We start from the raw sequence: 23,059 nt of genomic DNA on the forward strand, positions 1-23,059 counted from the left end.
TTTTTTTCTTTAAAGAGAAAAGTGAACTGAAGGGAGAGGTGGGTAGGGAGGAAAGTGTACAACAATGTATGGATGGAAATCCAAAGACTCTAAACTTTCATTAAAATTTAGTAGAAAAAAGTCAGATGCTGCCATATGAAAATAACTGACTAGTATAGGACTTTGACTTCCTTATCAAGAATGTGAAGAGCACTCTTTATTTGCACAGTTATATTCTCTAGATTTAATTTTTTTAAACTTTCTCTTGTAAATTGAGTAAAAATTTATAGAGCAGGCTAAGTTTCTAATACTTTATATACATTTTGGTTGAAAACTGACAGAGCAAAATAGTTTTTTCATTCTACAATTCATACATATTTTATTAAATTGTTCACAATCCCCAATACACTGCCTATCTTCAAATTCAACTCTCAACTTGCAATACTGAGAGATACTATGGACAAATCTAGAATGACCAAGGAAGTATCATAAGAAGGTGGAAGGAGTAAAAGAATTAGTTGACACATAAAATTTTTTGGGAAGTACCATATGAATAAGAGCCAATGATAACAAAGAGGAAGTTCAAGCTGCAGTGAAGGCATTGGCAAAAAATAAGGCCGCAGGAATCGATAGGATAAGCATACTAACTGACATATTTCAACGAACAGATGCAGTCCTGGAAGGACTCAACATTGATGCCAGGAAATTGGGAGCATAGCTAGTTAGCCAGCTGACTAAAAGAGACCCTTCTTTGTTCCGATTCTCAAGAAAAGTAATCTAACATGTGGTAATTATAGAAGGATATCACCATTAACACATGTAAGCAAAGTATTGCTGAAGATCATCCCTAAACAGCTAGAGCAATACATTGAAAGAGAACTGCCAGAAGGTTAAGCTGGGTTTAGAAGAGCTCACAACACCAGGAATATTATTGCTGATGTCAGATGGATCTGGGATGAAAGTTGAGACTACTAGAGAATGTATGTTTTATTGATACAAAGGCATGTGACTGTGCCTCATACCAAACTGGCTAACATGAAAAGAATGGGAATCTCAGAACATTCATTAAGCTCACAGGAAACCTATACCAAAACCAGGAAGGTGTGGTCTAAATAGAGCAAGGTAACACTGCATGGTTTAAAATCAGAAAAGGTGTGTGTTAGGTTGTATTCTTTATCCATACCTATTCAATCTGTATGCTGACCAAATCACTCAAGTTAGACTGAAGAAGAATGTGGCATCAGGATAATATCAGGATAATTTGCATTGTGCAGAAGACACAATCTTGCTGAAAGGGATAAAAACTTGTAACACTTGCTGGTGAAAAAGACTACAGCCTTCATGATGAATGACATCTCAACATCAAGAAGACAAAAATCCTTACCACTGGATCAATAAGCAACATTGTAATAGATGGGAAAAAGATTGAAGTTGTCAATGATTGAAACTTACTTGGATTCACAGTCAACATCCTTGATACCAGTAGTCAGGAAATAAGGAGATGTATTGCATTGGGAACGTCTGCTGTCAGGGACCACTCCAAATTATTAAGGATGCCTGATTCAGGCTATGATCATTTCAGTCACTTGCTATGCCTATGAAAGCTAGATAATGAATAAGGGTGATAGAAGAGTAATTGATGCTTTTGAGCTGTGATATTGGAGAAGAGTACTGAATATTTCATGGACCACCAAAAGAACAAACGTGTATCTTGGAAAAGTGCAGGCAGAAGACTCGTTAAAGGCAAAAATGATAAAGCTTCATCTCATATACTTTGGGCACCTTTCTAAAGAGAGGCTATTCTTTGGAGGGGAACATCATAGTAGGAGAGGAAGAGTCAGTGAAGTACTTAACAATATCTCTGCTTCCTATTTCCATTACTCTCCAGATTTAATGGACATCACTGGGAAAAATTGGAGTGTCAGTGAAGAAGAGGGAATCCGAGAACTTCAACAAGATGGATTAACATTGTGATAGCAGCAGTGGGATCAAGTGTGTCAGGGATAATGAGGATGGCACAGGGTATGACAGGGTTCAGATCTGTTTTTCATAGGGTTGTTATTAGTCACACTTGACTCGTGGCACCTATTAACAACACTCAGATTTAAATCTTTTCAGCAGGAACAACTCAGTGAAGATACACATTTTTACCTACTGGAAACATATACTCACATCAAAGTCTCCTTAAATATGATAACATAGTATTGTGCATGTATTTTACATGAATGTAGAAAGCATACATGCTATTTTTAGGGCATTCTTTCTGCTCTTGTTATCATTGCCTTCTCATTCTTACATTTTCCCATACCAATGCTTTCCAGCCTTTTTTTAGTACATGTTCTTTAATCATACAATGTTTAATCATTCCTTACTCATTCCATGTTTTCCATATAAACACAGTTATATACAGACCTTTACCCTTAGTGGCTATAGCACAAACTTGATAAATGTGAACACTCATATACAAATAATAGATTTTCCTTTTGCTTTTCTGGAAGACACAACTATTTCAGTGTCCACTTATGAACCTTGAGTCCAAGGTGAGTCTGAAACCACATACCATTCTTTTGTGTCCTCAGCAACGCATACCCTGTCACCATCTAACCAGTCCGTTGACACTTATTAACAGTACCTAACCAAAACAGTGACACAGACCAAGTGACTTATCAAGCTTCTTTATACCTTTTCCTAGACAAAAATGCTGCTTTGAAATTTTGGAAGACACAGATCATTTGCTCGAGACACACATGAAGGGTTAGTTATTTAAGTACCATGTTTCCTTATGGATGTGGGATTTACACTTTGTAAAGTTCTGAAAAGAAAATCCTTTCTTTAGAAATCATTCATATATTGCTTTCCTAACTGAAATTAAGACAGATTTTGTTCCAATATATTTGAGTTATTGCCTAAACCACATATTACAGATAATAGAGAATATGGTTCTTAGCAAATTGCATCTTCACAAGTCATAACTTCCTTGCCCTTAGGCTTGTATAATGAGATAATGTCATAAAAAATAAACAAAACTGCATTGTAATTGTAAGACATGTAAATGTTAATGCTAGCATTTTAATTTGATTTTCAGCTTAAATTCAAACTGGTAAAAAATAAACAAGAATCATTTTTCTCATCTCTAATTGGTTCCCCCTCTACCACAAAAAATTCAGGATTTCTGAGATGCTATCATGAAAAAAAAATAACCATGTGAACAACGATGAATATGTGAGCATTTTAAGAGATGTAAAAGGGAGGATGTTCATATAAATTTAACAAACCAACTTTTTATACAGTCATTTATGAAGAAAGGGTAGCTTAACAAAAGTTCAGTCATTAGAGTTAAATGCTTCAAACCTATTTTTAAGATGATATTAAAATTCAGATGGAATAGATTTAAGATCATATCTTGATTCTCATGGACTTATTTTAATTCTCTTAGCACTCAATTTGAACTTACCCAAGAGTATTGATGGTCTAACACACGGTCCACCTCTGGCTAATTCTGACTGTTGATAGTGAGCTTCTCTAATGCCTTCCACATATGTAAACAATCTGGTTTCTATGCAGCCCATCAGGTGAGGTTCATGTGTAAAGTTGCTATTTGTGTCTCTTAAAAAAGGTATTTGCAATAACTAAATCACTGAAAGTACAAAATTCAATCATTCTGTTCCAGTTTAATTTTTATCCTAAGCCTGTATTTTCCAACTACTATGCCTTCTTCACCAAGAGGCAGTCATCAGAACAGAGCAGGGAAACACTGCATGGTTCAAAATTGGGAAAGGTGTATGCCAGGGATGTGTCCTATCTCCATAACTTTTTGGCTTGTATGCAGAACAGATTATCCGAGAGGCTGGGCTCTATGAGGAGAAGTGTGGCATCAGGATTGGTGGAAGATCTATAACAATCTGCATTATGCAGATGACACAACCCTGCTTGCTGAAACTGAGGAGGACCTGACACGCTTGCTGCAGAGGGTCAAGGACTGCAGCCCTCAGTATGGATTGAGGCTCAATGTCAAGAAGACAAAAGATTCTCACCGCTGGACCAATTGGCAGCATCAAGATGGATGGTGAAGAGGTTGAGATTGTAAACAGTTTTAGTTTGCTTGGCTCCACAGTCAACACTCTTGGCACCAGCAGCCAGGAAATTAAAAGATGTTGTAAAAATAGAAGGGTAACTAGTAAAACTTGTGGGGACCCCAGTAGGGGGAGGGGTGGAAGCAGAGAGGAGAACACGGGTAGAGACAAAAAAACCTACAGGGTTGCATAATTTGGTGAATGTAAGGAGGAGGTGAAAAAAGTGGGAAGGATCTCATGGGAAGGAGACCTGAAAAGACTGGGTAATGATGGGCAAGGCACAATGGTGATTAATTTTTTAAAATATAATGACTGAGAATGATTGAATGAAACACAATGTGAATGAAGAATAGTGTGAAACACAATGTATACAAATTTTGTAAGCAAACCAATATAAATAAAGTTTAAAAAAATAAACAATAGTATGTGATGCCAGCCAGAAAGATGATGGTGAAATCAAGACCAGAGGAACTCTTATGCTCTGTTTCTGAGTTATTATGTAGTTTATGTTTTTTATCTTTTCCTTTGTCATAAATAAAACTAAAAAGTATAAGGATAAATCTTAATTTAGCATTGGAAAAATTTCTTCCTAGAAAAAAATTAATTTGTCAAAATAAATTTTTCTTATAAAAATGAAATTAAAGGTTTTTAAAAGTAAAAAAATAAATTAAAAGACTATTAAATGCTTATCTATTATAGGTCCCCATAAAATACTGTACAGTTCTTCAAGAACAATTAACAAGCTACATCTTAATAAATTAGTTACAACTAGGCCACAAACTTCTTAAATAAGGCAGAAGCTATCTTCATATACTTTCTTTTATTTTATTTTACTACAATAGTGTTTTACAATGAATCTGTAAAAGATGTATTGTGATGGGAAAGTCTGCTCTTAGGGGACCTCTCCAAAGTACTGAAAAGCAATGGTGTCACTCTGGAGACTAATGTGCCCCTGATTCATGGTCTTTGCAGTCACTTGATATGTGTCAGAGAGCGGGACAATGACTAGAGATGAGGGAATTGATGCCTTTTAGGTGTGATGTTGGAGAAGAGTATTGAATATATCATGGACTGCTAGGAGAACAAATAGGTTTTCCTGGAGAGGGTGAAACCAGGCTGCTCCTTGGAAGCAAGGATTCTAAAGCTTCGTCTGACATACTTTAGACATGTTTTTAGGAGGGACCAGTTCTTGGTAAAGGACGTCATGCTTGGGAGGGTGGAGGGACAGCACAGGAGAGGAAGACCCTCTGTGAGGTGGATTGATTCGGTGAGTGGGGTAATGGGGGTGGATGTGTGGGAGACAGATTGGCAGAGGATAGAGCAAGGTTTAGGGCTGTTGTACATAGGGTTGCTATGAGTTGCAGGCAACTCGACGGCACATAAGAACAATGACATATTATGTGCTATCCAGTCTGGTAAAACTCATAGCAACCTTATAAATAGTAGGGCTAAACCCTGTCCTATACTTTGCCAACCTCATGATCACTGCAACACTAAAGGCCATTGCTATAGTCACTGTCAGTCTACCTGTTGGACAGTCCTCCTCTTCCTCACCATCCACCTTTCCATGCATGATGTCCTTCTGAAAGGAATAGCCTCTCCTAGCAATATGCCGAAAGTATACTTGCTTCTCTCTCTTCTAATTGGTATTGGTGTTTTTTTATCTGCCATTGAGTCACTTTGCTACTTGTTGCAACCATATGTACAATAACTCTGAAGCCTGCCCTGTCCTGAACCAGTCTCACTGATTCTGACACACCTACCCCCATTGCCCTAGTTACTGTATCAGTCCATATAATCTTGGGTTTTCCTCACCTTTCTGATTATGATGTCCTCCAAGGATCGGTCCCTCCTGGCCACATGCCCAAAGTATGTGAGATGAAGCTTCAAAATTCTAGCCCCCAAGAAGAAACTTGGTGAGCTAATATTTCAATACGGCTAATAATTCCAGTATAAGTTTTTACATTTGAATATAAATTTATGCAAAAAGAGTATTTCCATGACCACAGATCTTTTATTTTTTCTCTCCTGTATACTCTTTTGGTTCACCTAGCTGAGTGTACATGGATAAATGAAAAATAAGGATTCACAGAGAGTAAGATGACAGAAATTTTACCAAACTCCACTTTATATTAAATAATGACAGGACAATTATTTTTCTAATCAAGAAAGGAAACAACCCACAAACAAAACCCAAACTCTAGTGCAGTTTTATGTCAGATATCATTCAGAGATCTAGTTCCATTTCGATTCCCTGTTTTCAAATCTAAAAGCCAAATAATATTTTCTAAAATTGACTTGCAGAGAAGGTGAAAATAGTCAATAAAGTCAAGTTATTGCAGGAGAGCCAGAATGAACTCATAGCTGACTGACCATCCCGAGGGATTTCATAGGCTATAAATTGGATGGGAGATGATTGGCCATCTTTCTCCTGAGTACTATAAACTGGTTTTGAACTGTCAGAGAGGTGTGACCTTTTTTGCTACAGCTCTTTATACTACCCCATCAGAGCTCTTTTAAGGGGTGGGAGGATATGACGTGAAAAGCAAGGTAGAGTAAGGACTTGAGATGTTTTATAAATAGTATTAATCAATTGTAACTAATGTTATAAAATGAATGTAATAAAACATGAATGATAGTATGATAATCAATAAAAATAGGTGCATATAAATTTATTAAAGTCCATTTATAATTGCTTAGCAAAAATTTGGTTTTCCAAATACAATAGCAGCAAGTTCATTTAAAATAAAAAAGCAAGCTTGTCAATGAGTACCTAAATATTGCAAAATCAGTTTTCACTTTCAAAGTGCATACTCAAAAAAGTATTTGCAGTGCTTTAAAAATATCACAGAATTTTCCATAAATGCTTCTTTATGGCTTTTTAGGTGGGAAATATTGCTAAAGTATCATCTTCTTTTATTCTTTGTGCAGAACAAAATCTGTTTTGTTAATAATAAAATAAAAGGTAATAATCTCCAAGAAATCATCTTGACGAGCATTAATGACAAGATGGGTAGTTAACAGCCCAAAGCATAGCCAGAGGCCATTAACATTCTCAGAGAGTAGAGAGTAGTTTAGGGAATTAAGGTTTACCAGTAATTAACTATGGATGCTAATAAAAATATCTTTAGAGGTAAAAGATACTCTGGATGAATCAAAGCCTGTTTTTGCTTTGTTTTGGCTTGCCTGGTTTTTTGTGGGTTTTTGTTTGTTTGTTTTCTGTACCTACCTTTCCCACAAACATAACCTTTTTTTAATAGGAAACGATAATGATACTATATTTTACAACTAAGTTGGACTGTGAATGAATAAATGAAATGAAGGCATCCAGGAGACGACTTAAACCTTCTAGACCTTGGAATATGAAAATATATGTAAAAAAAAATATATATACACATACACATACACACACACACACACACACATATATATATATACACACACACAATTTGTTGTTGATTGCCTTTAAGTTGAGCACGACTCATAGCGACCTTATGAACAAAAGGCCTGAAGCCCCTCTTAAACTATTGACTTTTATTAAAATTTATAGTTTCATATATAACCACTTAAATACAAAACAACAGAAAGCTCAGTCTAACACATTAGTTGTTTGCTGGTAAATTGAAACTCAACTGTGAGATCATAAGTATTTTTTTGTGGCTTTTTTTTTTAAGTTTTTAATCCTATCTCAATAAAGGTAAATACATAAGGATTATAAATAAACCAAATCTGAAGTAATATAGATTGAGAGAACTTCAAGAGAGTCAGGAGATAATGAAGATTATACCTCAATATTGGGATTATGATGTTAGTTCTTTATATCAATAAAAGTGGATAGAGATCTTTCATATCAGGGACAAGGCTTAGCTGTAAGGACAAAGTAATCTTCTGGGAATTATGCATACAGGCTTGACATCATTTTTATTGGATGGCTGATGAACTGGAAAACTCTAGGATAGCCAGGCTTTAATTTGTAATCTTAATTTTCATATAAATCGGTACATTTCAGGGGGAGTTTGGGGGGGGGATGTGAAAGACTGTGATGCTTGCTCGTCTGTGGTAATAAGACAGCCCTGAAGCATGGGCTGCAATACTAACTCATCCAGTATCTGATTCTGTCTTTTCCTCGATCCATCTGTCTTCCATCTTAACATCTATCATTTAAAGAAATTTACAGCACACGAATGCCAGAGAAGCTAATGTTAGTGCAATCTTCCCTCCACCTCCTCTCAGAATGATCTATAGTAATCTACTTATCATAGACATGCACACTATAATACACCATAATTTAGTCTTCAGCCAGGAAAATAGCTGTGATTGTTTTGCAAGCATTCATTAATAAGGGTTTGGGCTTTTCTTCTTTTTAAAAAGCTATGAAGTCGGTAAGAATACAAGCTTCCCTTCATTAAATGACTACCTTGGTGCTTCTCAGGTATAATTTCATAGCTTTAGGATTACATAGGGAAAAGTTACCAAAATAAAATGCAGTGCTGATTTATTAGAGCATACAAAAGCTGGGTCTATATCTTACGTATTTCAGATATGCTTCAAGTTTATAAAAGTAATGCTACTGGATAACACTCTGATGGCCTAGTGTGTAGCAAATTGGGCTGCTGACCCAAAGGCACGTGGTTCAAATTTACTAGTGGCTTTCTAGGAGAAAGATAGGTTTTGTTCTCATGTCACTAACAGCCTCTGAAAAACTGCTGGCGGGTCAGCTACAAGCCAATTCTGACTCAATGGCAATGGTTTGAGTTGAGTGTTATTGAAGGAGTAGGCTAGCAATTTGTCGATAAAAGTATTTTCTCTCTAGACAAGCCACTCACATGATAAGTTTTGCCCTTAGTCTTTGTGTAAAACTACTCAAAGAATATCTGCGTTGAGTTCACCATAGAAAACAATATACTGCTTTTATCATTCTTACATTATCCTTGATAATCCACTTAAATAAATTTTGCTTCCCAAGCACTGTTGGCTCAGTGAGTTTGGTGTTAGTAGTATTCTAAAACAGGTTACTTATACCTCATATACAGTCATAGTTGTAATAAATTGGAAACTGTTGCTGTCTCTGGCCAATTTAGTTTCTTCATGCCTATAAACCGGTAGAACATTTTGATCAGAAAGAGTGATGCAATTTCCACAAGGAACATTGGTTTGTTGCTATATAATGGAGCAATGAAGACTGTATTGAACTCAGGGGATTGACTAAGTCAAATTTCCATCATTGCCCTGGAGTCAGGACTGACTCATAGCTGACCCTTCCACAGGTTACCACGGCTGTGACTTATACTGGAGGAGGCTGTCATCTTACTCCCACAGAACAATTGATGGATTTGAAGTCAGAGAGGTGCCATGTTTGAGTTAGCAGCACAGCTCCCTACCTATTTATCCATTATTTCTCCATCAGAGCTCCATTGTTTAAGAGGACTGGCCAAAGTGCTGCAGTAACATAACAATTCAGATCCATCAGTCTCACTAAGTAAGCAATGTATTTGCATTAAGACAATCTGCTGCCAGGGACCTCTTTAGAATTCTAAAGAACCAAGATATCATGTGAAACACTTGGGTGTAACTGACCCAAATCATGGTATTTTCAATTGCTTCATATACATGTGAAAGTTGAACAATGCATAAAACCAAAAATGAATTTCCTTTGAATTTTGATGTTCATGAAGAATATTGACTATACTCTGGACATCTAAAAGAACACTAATCTATCTTTAGGAAATGAAAATAGAATTATCCTTAGAAAATGACAGTAAGACTTCATCTCACATGTTATGGGCATGTTAATCAGGAGGAGTGAGTCCCTTGAGAAGGACATCAACTTGGAAAAATAGAAGGCCAGCAAGAGAGAGGAAGGCCCTCAATGAGATGCACTGACACAGTGACTGTAACAGTGAGTTTAAGCATAGAAGAGATTAAACAACAGTCCATTTTATATGTTGGATTGCTATGAGAGCAAATAACTCATGAAGTCGGGATCTATGAAAAAAATGGAGCATCAAGATTGGAGGAAGATTCATCAACAATCCAAGTTATACATATGACACAACCTTGCTTGCTGACAGGAAGGAGAACGTGAAGTACTAATTGCAGAAGATCAAAGACTACAGCCTTCAATTTGGATTGTTTCTTAATATCAAGAAAACAAAGGTCCTTCTCACTGGGCTAGTGGACAACATCATGAGAGATGGAGAAAGGATTGGAACTGTTCACAATCTCATGGTGCTTGGATCCACACTCAGTTCCCTTTGTACCAGCAGTTTAGAGATAAGGAGACAAATAGCTTTGGGCAGAACTGTTGTCAGACACCTCCTCAAAATACTGAAGAGGAATGGTGTCAGTTTGAAGAGTAAGCTGCACCTGATTCAAGCCATGATTTTTTCCATTATTTCCTATGCATCTGAAATCTAGACAATGAATAAGGATGCAAGAAGATTTGACACCTTTGAAATGTGGTGTTGAGAATCACCGAATATTCCATGGACTACTAAAAAACCAAATAGGTATGTCTTAGAAAAGGTGCAGACAGTGCTTTTTTTTCCACTTTCTTTTTTTAATAAATAGTATGAATTTTAATGAAACTTTACAGAGACTGAGGATTTCCATTCATTCATTGTTGCACTTTTTGCCCTGCCCACCCCTTCTTCCCCCCAATTTGCTCTTCTCTTTGAAAAGCAAAAGAAAAATTCTTTCATTGTTATACAATCCCTTCCCCCAGGTCCACTCCACTATGCAGCCTTCATTCTGGACTCCTGTCATGACAATAATACCTAATTATATATCCCTTTTAAACATTTCTCTCCTTCATCTGTTACAATGAAGGATACATTATTTATCCTATCTTTCTCAGTCTCCCCCCAACCCCGATGACAGAGTGCTTCTTAAAGACAAGGATGACAAAGCTTCTTCTCTCATACTTTGGGCATGTTTCCAGGAGAGGCTATTTCTTGGGAGAGGATACCATGCTTTGGGAAAGGTAGAAGGTCAACAAAAGAGAGGAAGACCCCCATTGAGATTTGATATGGTGGCTGCCACAATCGGCTCAAATGTATCAGAGATGGTGAGGATAGGACAGGATTCATACCTGTAGTTCATATGGATGCTATAACTTGCACTCAACTCAATGACATGTAACAACAACAAAAGAACCATGTAAAGAACCATATTACCAGGCAAAAAACTAATCCAGCTATGGGTGAACAGAGGGAAAGGAGCGTACACAACAAAGTAGTATATTGGTCTGCCTGAGACACTTCACTTGATACTATGGAAGACTATCTTTATAGATTACACTGGCTGGACCACATTGCCTTTCATTGTTTATTTGAGAAGTCAATGAAAATGAAGAGACGGAAAACAAAAAACAGCTCAACTTACTGCCTTCAAGTAAGTTCCAATTCTTAGTGATGTCTCCTCCGGAGTAGTAGTTCTAGGAACAGAACTAGTAATAGTTCCTCTCCTTTCTTATTTAAAACTGGAAATGATAATTTTGTCGTGTTCATGTTACCTCATCCTTTGTTGTTATTATGTGCCATCAAGTTGACTATGATAGCAACTCCAACTCTGTACACAACAGCTCTGAACCCTATCTTATCTTGAATGAATTTCACTGTCTCTGACAAAACTACTCCCTTTATCTCAGTTACTGTGTCAGTTTAACTCATCTAAGATCAATTTATTTGGAGACTAAGGTGCATCTGATACAGGCTATGGTCTTTGCAATCACTTGTTATGCATCAGAGACTTGGACAATGACTAGGGAGGATAGATGCCTTTGAGCTTTGCCTTTGAGCTTTGGTGTTGGAGAAGAGTATTGAGGGTACCATGGACTGCTAAGAAAACAAACAGATTCATCCTGGAGAGGGTTAAACCTGGCTGTTCCTTGGAGGCAAGGATTCTGAGGCTTTGGCTAACATACTTTGGTCATGTTGTAAGGAGAGACCATTCCTTGGAGAAGGACATCATGCTTGGGAGGGTGGAGGGACAGCGCAGGAGGGGAAGGCCCTCTAGGAGGTGGATTGATTCGGTGACTGGAGTAATTGGGATGGGTGTGTCAGAGGCAATGCGATTGGCACTGGATAGAGCAGGGTTTAGGGCTGTTGTACATAGGGTCACTATGAGTCGCAAGCGACTTGGCGGCACATAACAACAACAACAATCAACACTCTTGGTACCAGCAGCCAGGAAATCAAAAGACGAATTCTATTGGGAAAGTCTGCTGCCAGGGACCTCTTCTTCACAATTACTTGTTGTGCATCAGAAAGCTGGACAGTGACTAGGGATGATAGAAGAAGAATTGATGCCTTTGAGCTGTGGTGCTGGAGAAGACGAGGAGAACAAATAGGGTCATCCTAGAGAGGGTGAGCCCAGACTGCTCCTTGGAGGCAAGGATTCTAAGTTCCATCTGACATACTTTGGTTATGTTGCAAGGAGGGCCCAATCCTTGGAGAGGGACATTATGCTTGGGAGGGTGGAGGGACCACACAGAAGAGGAAAACTTAGATTGAGATGGATTGCCTCAGTGTCTGGGGTAATGGGAAGCAGATGTGTCAGACACAATAAGGTTGGTTCAGGATACAGCAGGGTTCAGAGCTATTGTACATAGGGTCTCTATGAGTCACAAGCAACTCAACAGCACATAAAAGCAGCAACAAGTCTTCCTTTCCTGTGTGTGTAATCACCCTTCCAAGCATGATGTCCTTTCCCAAAGACTGTTCCATCCTGGCAACATATTCAAATTTTGTGAGACAGAGCCTAAAAATCCTTGCCTCCAAGAAGAAACTTGGTTTCATCCCTCCAGGACAGACATGTTTGTACTTTTGGCAATCCATGGTCTGTCCAATACATTTCTCCAGCACCACAATTCCACAGTATCAATTCTTCTTCTGCCATCTTTAATCATTGCCCATCTCTCTTATGCTTAGCAAAAAATTACGAAGACCTTAGACTGGATCAGGAGCACAATAGTCTCTAGACTGACATTATTGCTCTTCAACACTCTGGAGCTTGACAGCAGATTTTCCTAATAAAATTCGTCTTTTGATTTCCTAACCGCTGGTGCCAAGAATGTTGATTATAGAACCTAGCAAACTGAAATTGTTAATAATCTCAATCCCTTCTCCAGCTACCATGGTGCTGTCAATTGATCCAGTGGTAAGAATCTTTGTTACGTGATGCTGAGCTTCAATCCATATTGCAGACTTCAGTGCTTGACTTTATGCAACATATGCATAAAGGTCCTCTTCAGTTTCAGCAGGCAAGGTTGTGTCATCTGCATAATGCAGGTTTTTGTTAACTCTTACTCCAACCCTGATGCCGCATTCCTTCTCATAAATTCCAGCCTCCCAAATTATCCTTTGCATGTCTTTAATTCAGTCCATGTCATTGGAAACAGACCTTCATTCAACCTTTCTTCAATCCCTGCTTTTGAGTTTCTCATCTGTTTCCTGATAACACCAAAATCAATATATCTTTTGCTTCTAAATATTTTACAGATGGAAATGATATCTTTCTTTTGCATATATACATATGTATTGTTATTGTTATGTACAGTTGAGTCAGGACAAAACTCATAGCCTACCCTCCAGTAGTTTTTCAGAAACTGGAAATCACATAGGAGAAGATTGCCCATTTTCTCCCTTGGAGACCTGCTGGATTCTAACCTTCGGGTTGGCAGTGAAACTCCTTACCCAGTAGGTCACCTGTGTTCCAAATATGTATATGAACAAGTATATTCACACCTCTTGTGACCTCTTCTCATTTGTTGGGAAAATCATCTTTATATTTTTTTGATTCTTAATATTTAAAATTTTAGTTTTTACCAGAATTCTCACAATTCTTTTAATCTTAGCCCTACAGTAAATTGATTAAATTCTCAACAGTCTTTTTGCTAGTATCTGCCTTCCTTAAAGACAGGTTGACATTAAGAAGGTCTCCAAAAAACTATATTCTTAGAGTTTTTACGTGCTCCTAATTAATTGACTTTGTGTTCAATTAGTTTTTTTCTAAGAATAAAAAATCATTAGAGGGAGGGAATGAGGGAGGGAGAGTGAGAGGAAAGGGGGAAAGGGAGGGAATAGGGAAGAAATGGAAGGGAGGAGGAGGGAGAAGGGGAAAAGGAGGAGGAAGGGAAGGAATGAGAAGGGGAAATGGAAGAGGAAAGGCAGGAAGGGGATGAGGAAGGTTGGGAAGGGGAGTAGTGGAAAGGGGAGGTAGGGAAGGAAGGAGGAAGGAGAGGAAGGAGGAAGGAAGGGGAAGTGGAGGGGATGGTAAGGGAGGAGGGAGACAAGAGAGGGGGAGGAGAAAAGAGGAGGGAGGTGAGGGAGGGGGAGGGGAAGAGGGAGGTGAGGGAGTGAGAGGACTTTTGAAACTATTCAAAAGAATATTAATTATATGTCCCTCTCAAAACATTGATTCATCATGAAGAGATTCATCATGAATGTCCAATTATTTAAACTTTAATGGTCACCCAAGTGATCAAGGTTTTTGGCAACAGTCCAAATGTTCTAAAAACCTTTCCTATCTTCTCTAGTAAAGAAAGAACAGCTGTTGTTGTTGTTGTTAGGTGCTGTTGAGTGGTAGATGACTCATAGCGACCCTATGAACAAAAGACTTGAACTCTTGTATAACTATCATTGCTTATCCAAGTTCACTGGGTTTTCGGAGGCAAGCTATTTCTTGTTTTAATCAGGGAACTCCACCAAACGTTGTCCACCATGCGTAACAATTATCACATTTGACACATCAGTGTCACAGCATTCAGCATCAGAGCAACCAGAGTTACCTCTTCACCAGAAATGGACAGACCAGGGCTATACAACCTAGAAGAATGTTTGACCAAAAACAATTAAAACCAGGCCTGAGGCTAACTACTTTTAAATGAGTTTCCCTACTCTTTTTTTAAAATTTATTTTATTAATTTTAATGAACATTTATAGAGATTTTGGATTTCCATTCATTTATTGTTGCACTTTTTCCCCTGCCCACCCCTCCCTTCCAGTTCACTCTTTTCTTTGAAAAGAAAAAAGAAGAACCCCTTCATTGGTATACAATCCCCTGTACTCCCCTCCCACCCTGCGCCCCAAATACAGTGCACTTAAATGAAAGTCTATCTCACCATGACTCCCTCTGCATTGTCTTTATCATCATCATCACAATAAATGATCAACAAGGAGAAATTTTCAGATTTCTGTCTGGAAAAAAAAGTATGTGAAAAATGAGTGACATTGTCATCAATGATGATCTACGCCAGAAGGAAAAAAATTTACTTCTTTTGTTATTTCCTTTCAAATTAAGGGCATTTTTAAATGCCTTTTGAAATATTGGCACTCTGGTAATAAGATCTTTAGAGAATTGGGCTGCTAACTCAAGCATAGTGCTTCTTGAGTGGTTCGAATCCATCAGCAACTCCAGAGCGGAAAGATGGGTGCAATACTCTTCTCCTGTACAGTTTACAACCCATGAAAACCTGCTGGAGGGTCGGCTATGAGTTGGTCGCCAGGAGGTTCTTTTGAGTTTTTGAATTATCAGAGAAAATGCAAGCAGGGTGCTCCTCAGAGGCACGGATGGTGAAACTTTGTCACACATACTTTAGCGTATTGCTAGGAGAGACTTCTTGTTGTTGTTAGTGCCGTCGAGTCATTTGCGACTCGTACAACAGCCCTAAACCCTGCTCTATCCTGTGCCAATCACACTGCCTCTGAAACACCCATCCAGATCATCCCAGTCACTGAATCAATCCATCTCATAGAGGGTCTTCCCCTGTTGCGCCATCCCTCCACCCTCCCAAGCATGATGTCCCTCTCCAAGGACTTGTCCCTCCTTGCATGTCAGATGAAGCCCCAGAATTCTTGCCTCCAAGGAGTAGCTTGGTTTAACCCTCTCCAGGATAAATCTGTTTGTTTTCTTGGAAGCCCAGGGTACATTCAATACTCTTCTCCAGCACCACAGCTCAAAGGCATCAATTCTCCTTCTATCCTCCCTAGTCATTGTCCAACTCTCTGATGCATAACATGTGATTGCAAAGACCATGTCCTGTATCAGGCGCACCTTAGTCTCCAGAGAGACACCGTTGCTCTTGCATACTTTAGAGAGGTCCCTAACAGCAGACTTTCCCATCGCAATACATTTTTTTATTTCCTCGCTGCTGGTGCCAAGAGTACTTGTAAAAAGACATCTTGCTTTGAAAAGCAAATGGTTAGTGAAAGAGAGGAAAACCTTCAGTGAAGTAGATTCACATAGTGACTGTATGTAGCAATAGCTCAAAGATGAGACAATGGGACTGGCACAAGATAGGGCAAGGTTCAGACCCATTTCTTTATAGTATCACTATGAGCTCTAGTTGATTCTATGACATCTTACAGCAACTGAGGGTTAGTTCATAGGGAATTTACACTGTTAGCCTGAAGGCCATGCCTGTCTATTGTTCTGTGCCATCAAGTCTAAACCTACTCATATCTGCTCCTGCTGCAGTTTTTCAGAGGCTGTTAATCCCACAGGATGAGACTGTCCATCTCTCTCCCATTGGAATAGTTGTTGGATTCAAATTGTTCACATTTATGTTGGCAGCACAACAGTAGATCCTTGGGAAAGAAGAAAGACACTCTCCTCCTGCATAACTTACAATCTTGAAAAAGCAGCAGGAGGGTCAGTTATGGGTTTGCTTTGACTCAATGCAGATGAAATTAATTTTGCATGTTTTAAATATTACTTACTTTGAGAGGTAGATATGGAAAAATGTTTAAAAAATAGATATGAAACACCTAAAAATTATTTAAGTCATGGTGACAAATATATTACTTGTTGTTATGTTCTGCTACTCATAGCGAACCTGTGTGAAGTACTGAAAACTGGCCTATCCTGAGCCAGACTCACTGACTCCAACACACCTATCCCCTTTACCACAGTTCCTATATCAATCCATCTCATCCGGGGTCTTCCTCTCCTATGCTGTCTGTCCACTTTTCCAAGCATAATGTCCTTCTCTTGGCCACATGCTCCAAGTATGAAAGATGGAACTTCAAAATCCGAGCCTCCAAGGAGAAACTTGGTTTCACCTTCTCCAAGACTTATTTGTTTTCTTGGCACCACAATTCAAAGGCATCAATTCTTCTTCTGTCATCCTTAGTCGTTGTTCAGCTCTCTGATGCATAGCTAGTAATTGTAAAGACCCTATCCTGGATCAGGTGCACCTTGGTCTCTAGACTGATATCTTTGCTTCGCAGTACTCTAAGAGAGGTTCCCAACAGTGGATTTTCCCAGAGCAATTTGTCTTTTGATTTTCTGACTACTCGTGCCAAGAGTGTTGATTGTGGAGCCAAGCAAACTATAATTATTAACAACCTCAATCTCTTCTCCATCTATTATGGTGCTGCCAATTAACCCAATGTTTCTTGATGTTGGGCTTCAATCTATATTAAAGACTATAGTCCTTGACTTTCTGCTTCAAGTGCTTCAGGACCTCCTCTGTTTCAGCAAGCAAGGCTGTGTCATCTGCATAATGTATGGTGTTGATGAGTCTTTCTCCAATCCTGATGCTATGTTCCTCCTCATAAAACCCAGGCTCCCGAGTGATCTGTTGTGCACATAGATTGAAAAGATATGGAGACAGACTGCATCCCTGGCACACTCTTTTCATTATTTTGAACCAGGTAGTGTTTTCTTGCTCTGTTCTGATATTACTTAGGATCTGTTTTAAGGGACTGCAGCAAAAAGACTCTGAAATACAATCAAATAAAATATTCTTTCCTTCTTGATTACAATCCAGTAGTGAACATTCTCACACAGCAGAGGCAGCTCTTTCCTACAGATCTCAGTTTACTCTTGCAATTCTAGGATTTGTTTTGCACTGGCTGAGGTTGGATCACCAATACTAAGTTAATGGTCTATCTTGTTAGAAGGGAGAAAAAGATGATGTGACAGGCAAGTAATTTCTTCTTTAAATCATGTTATTTGGAAGATGCACATATCACTTCTGATCATATCGTGTATTTGAAATTTAGTCGCATTCATAGGAAAAGAAAGCTAGGAAATGTAGCCTCTAGTGGCACAATTGATGTATGGTGGAAAAACTTAAGAGATTGTGTTATAATAAAAAAGGGGAGAATAATAAATACTGGAGGACATCTAGCAGTCTCTTCCACAGTGTATAATAAACAGAATCAATAAATCACAGTGCATACGTAAATAAATTAAAAATAATCACATTTCTTTATAAGATTAAAGGTGATGTGGCTGTAACTTACAAAACAAAGAATAGAAATTAGCTATACTCCCCATACTTTAATGCTAAGTATTCAAAGTCCCTTCAGGAAATATTTATTACTTTATTTTGCAAATATTTGTTTTATTGCTAGATTTTTCCATCAAGTCTATATGTCTTATTTTCTCATTTCTCAGGTTCTCAAAGATAAAAATCTCCTGAATAGTTTTCAGATCCTGCCCTGTTTTATATTCCAAATAATGCCAAAGATTGGTACTTTGGTGTTTACATTAAGAAGAGGTTTAACAACAATTACCTTATTAAATAAAAGCTTAGCTAGTTTGCATTTTATACTAGTCATCTTTTAGATAAGTAAAAGATTGATGAATTTTGCGTACATAATGAACAATATAGCCTACATTCTAAAAAATACCAGTTTTCCTTGGAAACCTTTTAACATGAGACCACAATAAGAGACACATAATGTTTTATTCACGTTTTGTTAGCTATGCATTGGGACCTCTCCAGAATACTGAGAAGCAACGATTACAATCTAGAGACTAAGGTGTGTCTTATCCAGGCCATGGTCTTTGCAATTACTTGTACGCATCAGAGAGCTGGACAATGACTAAGAATGACAGAAGAAGAATCAATACCTTTGAGTTGTGGCACTGGAGAAGAGACTTGGACATACCATGGACCACCAAGAAAGCAAATAAGTCTCTTTTGGAGAGTGTGAAACCAACTTTCTTCTTGGAGGCTAGGACTTTGAAGCTCTATCTCACATATTTTAGGCATATGGCCAACAGGGACCAATCCTTGGAAAAGGACGTCATTCTTAGAAGGGTGGAGGAATAGTACAGGAGAGTAACTCCCCGGATGAGGTGGATTGATACAAGTAGAGGATTGTTGGTATGTGTGTCAGAATCAATGAGACTGGCTCAGGATATGTCAGGCTTCAGAGCTGTTGTACATAGCATTGCCACCATGTAGATCATAACAAACTATGGTTAACATTGTGAAGAATGGGAATCTCAGAACTCTAAATAATACCTAGACCTAGAAGCTGTTGCCTAAACAGATAAAGGGGACTCTATGTGGTTTAAAATATATAAGGAAGTGTGTCAGGGTTGTATTCTATATCTGTAAAGTAATTTTGCAAATTTATTCTTAAAATCTGTATGCTAAGCCAATCTTTCAAGAAGTTGGAGTCTAAGAAGAAGAATGTGGCATCTGAATCTGAGAAAGAGTCATCAAAAACCTGCATTATGTGGAAGACACAACCTTGCGTGCTCAAAGTGAGGAAGACTTTAAGGTCTTGCTGTAGAACTTCAAAGACTGCAGTTTTCAGTATGGATTATGTCTCATTACAAAGAAAGCAAAATCCTTACCTCCAGACCAATAGACAATATCATGACAGATAAAGAAAAGATTGAAATTGTCAATTACTTCATCTTATCCAAATATATATTTTAAAGTCTATATATTAAATAAAACAGAGCAAAAATAATGCATTGAACAAAACCCAAATAATTTAAGCATTCTATTTAGATCTTTTGAGGAAGAATTCAGAGTTAAAGTTATTAAAAGAAGACATCTGCAATATAATTTCAGTATATGCTAGTCAATGGTATCAATCTATATTCAAAAATACATATTTCAAAGCAAAGTTCCTCTGATGCCCTTGTAGCCCACATACACATTCATACTTTCGACATGTTCCATATGTTGTTTAGCAAAATTACATATGTAGTTCTAGTAATACTAGGCCAAATAAGCCAATTCAAAGAATGAGAAGAAATAGGTTCCGCCAATCTTTTATTTTTCTCTAGTTCTGAAACAGAAATATCTTAGCATCTGCCATTTTTCGAAGAATTTAGACATTCCTTAAAGTAAAACTGCACCCTATTGCAGACAATCTTCCGGCTTACTTTAGAAGAGAGTAAATTGTATCATGAAAATTAGCTACTGTTTTTCAAGGATTGTGAAAACATAACCTATTAACCTTTTGTCACAGACACAATTCTGACTCATTGTGATCCTACAGGGCAGATTAGAACTGCTACATCAGGCTTCCAAGACTTTCAGTCTTTATGGAAGCAGACTGCCACATCGTTTCAGAGTGCATAGGCACTACACCTCCAGGATATGAAAACATATGCTCACACAAAAGCATGTCCAAGGAACACTATTCATAATAGTTGATGAGAAGGAAGCAACTCAAATGAACAATGAATAAATTGAAGAATGGATAAACCAATGGTGCAATGTTCACAAAACAGACCACTTTAAATCCACCAGCTGTTGTGTAGAAGAAAGATGGGAAATCTCCTCCTGTGTGATTAAAACCACTTACTAAAACCCATGTAAGAGTAATCTATGGGTCAATTCCGACTCAATGTCAAGCAACATCATTCAGTAATAGAAAGGAATGCGGTACTGATGTATGATAAAATATATCTGAACCTATGAAACATTAAACTAAATTTGAAAAATCAGTTGCAAGATCACATGTTGTATGATTCTATTCATAGAGATAGAAAGTGGGCCAGTATTTGAAAAGGGCTCAGGGAACGTAGAGCTCAGGAGTGATTTGGGTTTTGGTTGTGGTTTTTTGTTTGTTTGTTTTTTAAATTTATTATTCATTTCAATGAAAATTTACAGAGACTTTGGGTTTCCATTCATTCATTGTTTCACCTTTCTCCCTTCCCAATCCTCTCCCCTAGCACACTACCCTCTTGGAAAAGTAAAAGAAAAATTCTTTCATTGTTTTACAAACCCTCCTCCAGGTCCATTCCACTATGCAGCCTTTGCTCTGGCTCCTGACATGACAAAAATACCTAATCACATATCCATTTAAAGTTTTCTCCCTCATCTTTTTCAATGCAGTATACATTATTGAACCCATCTTTCTCAGTCTCCCCCCAACCCCAAGGTCAGTCCTGTTTTACAACAGTGGCACTATGCAGTATTTGTCCTTTTGTGACTGAGATACTTCACTCAGCATAATGCCCTCCAGGGTCACCCATTTTGAATAATATTGCATGGTTCCTTGTTTTTCAATGCAGCGTAGTATTCCATTGTGTGAATATACCACAGTTTCTCTAAGGAGTGATTGTTTATAGGTATAGGATTTCCTTCCGAGGTGATACAACTCTTCAGGAGTAATATAATTGTGATGATTGTGCACGGGTGGCATAATCCATAGCAAGTTTCACTCATAACCCAGAGGCTACCTACCCAAAGATGGTTTAACCCACCAGCGCTTTTACTCAAGAAAGAAGAGCTGTCTTCTCCCATTGCAATTTATGGTCTCAAAAGCCCCATGGAGGATTGCTGAGTTGGAATAAACATGACAACAGCGAGAATGAGAATGACAGTTATACCATTATGGGGATATCATGAAAGACACTGAATTTGTCACTACAAAAAAGTGAGTTTTGTGGTATGTGATTTATGTTTCATTAAAAAGTATAAAAAATATTGAAAGGTAATTTTCTATAATGTTAAACCAAATTCAATTATATATTGCAATTGATCACAAAATAGTACCTAGAATGGGCAACGTGCTTCATTTACAATAGTTGTTTATTGTTGTGAGCAGTTGAGTTGAAACCAACTCATAGCTAACCTTCTAGTGGGCTTTTAAAGGATGCGCGTCCTTCTGCAGAGCAGCTGGTATATTTGAACCTCTTGCCTTTGGGCTTTTTCAGCTTCTTACTAGGCCACCAGAGCTGCATTTTCAATAGCTAAAGAGAGGCAATATGCATACTAGTTTCTAGACTGGAACTCTTACTCTTTCACTGATTCCTCACCATTAATACCACTCTCTCTCTACAGGAATTTGTCAGCACTCAACCATTTCAGGAGGTTGTTGTTGTTAGGTGCTGTCGAGTTGAGTACAACTCATAGCAACCTTATGTACCTGAAACCTACCCTCATCGACTGTGTTAGCTGCCTCATCTCTGACACACCAGAGCCCACTGCTGAAGTAAATGTGTGAATCCACCTCATTGGTAGTCTCTGTTTCCTTTGCTGATCCTCCATCCTTTCAAGAATGAGGTCCCTTTCCAAGGGATATCCTTGTCTAGCTCCATATCCAAAGTATGAAAGGTGAAGCTTTACTTCCAAGGAACACCCTGGCTGCACCCTCTCCAAGATAGATCTGTTAGTTGTTTTGGCAGTCCATGCAATATTCAGTACTCTTCTCCAACACCGCAACTCAAAGACATTAATTCTCTTTTGTTACCCCTAATCATTGTCCACATGTCTGATGATTAAGGTGATTAAGAAGGCCTTCATACTAACATCATTGCTCTTCAGCATTTTGGAGTGGTCCGTGGCAGTGGACTTGCTCAATGAAATACATCTCCTGATTTCCTGACTGTGTTGTTGATTGTGGATCCAAGCAAGATCAGATATATCATATATATAATATATGAGATATATCCTCTATATACCATAATGTAGACTATTGTTCCTATGGTGAAACCATTTGTATTCTTGATATTAAGATGTAATCCATACTAAAGGCTATAGTCCTTGAACTTCTGTAGCAAGTAATTCACATTATCTTCACTTTCAGTAAGTGTGTGCATAACACAAGTTGTTGATGAGTCTCCCTCCAATATTGATGACACATTCTTCTTCTTAGAGTCTAGCTTTGAAAATTATTTGCTCAGCATTCAAATTGAATAGATATGGAGAAAGGATACAATCATGATGCGCACCCTTCCTGATTTTAAACCAAGTTGTGTTCCCTTACACCATTTGTACAACAACTTCTTTGTCTATGTATAGA

This window comes from Elephantulus edwardii, unplaced genomic scaffold (genome assembly GCF_000299155.1).
Source record: "Elephantulus edwardii isolate Elephantulus edwardi_28Jun2011 unplaced genomic scaffold, EleEdw1.0 scaffold00042, whole genome shotgun sequence".
Taxonomy (NCBI): domain Eukaryota; kingdom Metazoa; phylum Chordata; class Mammalia; order Macroscelidea; family Macroscelididae; genus Elephantulus; species Elephantulus edwardii.